General features: G+C 52.5%; 9 non-coding genes across 9 annotated transcripts in view; 1 reads left to right on the forward strand and 8 right to left on the reverse strand.

The window, feature by feature from the left end:
- Positions 1-237: 237 nt before the first annotated feature.
- trnai-aau (transfer RNA isoleucine (anticodon AAU)) lies at positions 238-311 on the reverse strand. The gene has a single exon. It is a non-coding gene; the product is annotated as a tRNA-Ile (tRNA).
- A 305-nt stretch (positions 312-616) lies between these two features.
- Positions 617-689, forward strand: trnaa-agc (transfer RNA alanine (anticodon AGC)). Its single transcript has one exon. It is a non-coding gene; the product is annotated as a tRNA-Ala (tRNA).
- Positions 690-805: 116 nt separating this feature from the next.
- On the reverse strand, positions 806-877 carry trnaq-cug (transfer RNA glutamine (anticodon CUG)). Its single transcript has one exon. It is a non-coding gene; the product is annotated as a tRNA-Gln (tRNA).
- Positions 878-1,083: 206 nt separating this feature from the next.
- On the reverse strand, positions 1,084-1,155 carry trnaq-uug (transfer RNA glutamine (anticodon UUG)). Its single transcript has one exon. It is a non-coding gene; the product is annotated as a tRNA-Gln (tRNA).
- Positions 1,156-1,280: 125 nt separating this feature from the next.
- On the reverse strand, positions 1,281-1,353 carry trnaf-gaa (transfer RNA phenylalanine (anticodon GAA)). Its single transcript has one exon. It is a non-coding gene; the product is annotated as a tRNA-Phe (tRNA).
- A 95-nt stretch (positions 1,354-1,448) lies between these two features.
- On the reverse strand, positions 1,449-1,522 carry trnai-aau (transfer RNA isoleucine (anticodon AAU)). The gene has a single exon. It is a non-coding gene; the product is annotated as a tRNA-Ile (tRNA).
- Positions 1,523-1,614: 92 nt separating this feature from the next.
- Positions 1,615-1,686, reverse strand: trnap-ugg (transfer RNA proline (anticodon UGG)). The gene has a single exon. It is a non-coding gene; the product is annotated as a tRNA-Pro (tRNA).
- Positions 1,687-2,293: 607 nt separating this feature from the next.
- On the reverse strand, positions 2,294-2,365 carry trnaq-uug (transfer RNA glutamine (anticodon UUG)). The gene has a single exon. It is a non-coding gene; the product is annotated as a tRNA-Gln (tRNA).
- A 125-nt stretch (positions 2,366-2,490) lies between these two features.
- Positions 2,491-2,500, reverse strand: part of trnaf-gaa (transfer RNA phenylalanine (anticodon GAA)) — a 73-nt gene continuing 63 nt past the window's right edge. Inside the window, exon 1 of the tRNA in view lies at positions 2,491-2,500. This exon is cut by the window's right edge and continues 63 nt beyond it. This is a non-coding gene — a tRNA (tRNA-Phe).

Here is a 2,500-nt window from a genome sequence, read left to right on the forward strand (position 1 = left end):
CCAATTAGAATGCAGGTGGCGTTTGGACACTGCAGCCCCTCGACCAAAAGCACACAGTCACTGTTCCTCTGCCGAAACCCAGGATCGAACCAGGTACCTTTAGATCTTCAGTCTAACGCTCTCCCAACTGAGCTATTTCGGCCAGGTCTGGCAGCAGGCGTGCCAGCAGGGATTTCTGTGAGACCGGCCATCACTTGTGAAAAGCGCAAAAGCTGAAGGTCCCAGAGAGCAAAAGAGTGGCCCGTACGGGGATCGAACCCGCGACCTTGGCGTTATTAGCACCACGCTCTAACCAACTGAGCTAACCGGCCTCCCATTGAAAAGCTTCGATCACCAGTTTCCCAGAAATATTCCTGCTTGCCCGTGACCCTAATGAGACCAAAGCGATTAAATACAGAAGCACGGGCTCGTCCGGGATTTGAACCCAGGACCTCTCGCACCCAAAGGGAGAATCATACCCCTAGACCAACGAGCCAACTCGTTATACGGTACAGCTGCTGCCTGGCTGCAAACACTGCTAAAGATCGAAAAGTCCAATGCAGCACCTGCACACATGCTAGGGCTCTGTCCTCGCCGGTGTCTTTGAGGGCAAATGACACCTTCTCTCTGATGCCAAGGGGAATTAGCTCAAATGGTAGAGCGCTCGCTTAGCATGCGAGAGGTAGCGGGATCGATGCCCGCATTCTCCAGGTGGCCACTTGGCCTTTTACTTCAAGGGGAACTCCCGAGACGTGCTTTTGAGGATGACTGCTGTGTCAAAGTTTTTTTTCTTGGATGGGCTCCTGCGCACATTCCTGGCAAAAGCAGGTCCCACCGAGATTTGATCTCGGATCGCTGGATTCAGAGTCCAGAGTGCTAACCATTACACCATGGAACCTTGGCGTTGGCTGGCTTTTCTCACAGAGCAGCATAGAGTTAAGTCAATCAGCCTAGAAGCGCAATACCAACGAGCCAGCGAAGGCTTTGCTTTTTGAGCCCATGTTTTGCCAATTCCGAATCGGTTCCAGACAGCCAATTTCACAGGTACGACAGCAGTTGCGAGATGCTTCAGTTTGCCCCCACCCAGCCACAAAAATGTTGCTAAGGTTCCACCGAGATTTGAACTCGGATCACTGGATTCAAAGTCCAGAGTGCTAACCATTACACCATGGGACCGCCATGTCCTGACTTGTGGCCATCTGAGAGGCAGATAGTGATGAGGCTAGGTGGATCCAAGTAGAAAGCAGGTGGCGTTTGGACACTGCAGCCCCTCGACCAAAAGCACACAGTCACTGTTCCTCTGCCGAAACCCGGGATCGAACCAGGGACCTTTAGATCTTCAGTCTAACGCTCTCCCAACTGAGCTATTTCAGCCAGGTCTGGCAGCAGGCGTGCCAGCAGGGATTTCTGTGAGACCGGCCATCACTTGTGAAAAGCGCAAAAGCTGAAGGTCCCAGAGAGCAAAAGAGTGGCCCGTACGGGGATCGAACCCGCGACCTTGGCGTTATTAGCACCACGCTCTAACCAACTGAGCTAACCGGCCTCCCATTGAAAAGCTTCGATCACCAGTTTCCCAGAAATATTCCTGCTTGCCCGTGACCCTAATGAGACCAAAGCGATTAAATGCAGAAGCACGGGCTCGTCCGGGATTTGAACCCGGGACCTCTCGCACCCAAAGCGAGAATCATACCCCTAGACCAACGAGCCAACTCGTTATTCGGTAGAGCTGCTGCCTGGCTGCAAACACTGCTAAAGATCGAAAAGTCCGATGCAGCACCTGCACACATGCTAGGGCTCTGTCCTCGCCGGTGTCTTTGAGGGCAATGGACACCTTCTCTCTGATGCCAAGGGGAATTAGCTCAAATGGTAGAACGCTCGCTTAGCATGCGAGAGGTAGCGGGATCGATGCCCGCATTCTCCAGGTGGCCACTTGGCCTATTACTTCAAGGGGAACTCCCGAGAAGTGCTTTTGAGGATGACTGCTGTGTAAAAGTTTTTTTCTTGGATGGGCTCCTGCGCACATTCCTGGCAAAAGCAGGTCCCACCGAGATTTGAACTCGGATCGCTGGATTCAGAGTCCAGAGTGCTAACAATTACACCATGGAACCTTGGCGTTGGCTGGCTTTTCTCACAGAGCAGCATAGAGTTAAGTCAATCAGCCTAGAAGCGCAATACCAACGAGCCAGCGAAGGCTTTGCTTTTTGAGCCCATGTTTTGCCAATTCCGAATCGGTTCCAGACAGACAATTTCACAGGTACGACAGCAGTTGCGAGACGCTTCAGTTTGCCCCCACCCAGCCACAAAAATGTTGCTAAGGTTCCACCGAGATTTGAACTCGGATCACTGGATTCAAAGTCCAGAGTGCTAACCATTACACCATGGGACCGCCATGTCCTGACTTGTGGCCATCTGAGAGGCAGATAGTGATGAGGCTAGGTGGATCCAAGTAGAAAGCAGGTGGCGTTTGGACACTGCAGCCCCTCGACCAAAAGCACACAGTCACTGTTCCTCTGCCGAAACC

This window comes from Pseudorasbora parva, chromosome 20, assembly GCF_024679245.1.
Source record: "Pseudorasbora parva isolate DD20220531a chromosome 20, ASM2467924v1, whole genome shotgun sequence".
In the NCBI taxonomy this organism is placed as follows: Eukaryota; Metazoa; Chordata; class Actinopteri; order Cypriniformes; family Gobionidae; genus Pseudorasbora; species Pseudorasbora parva.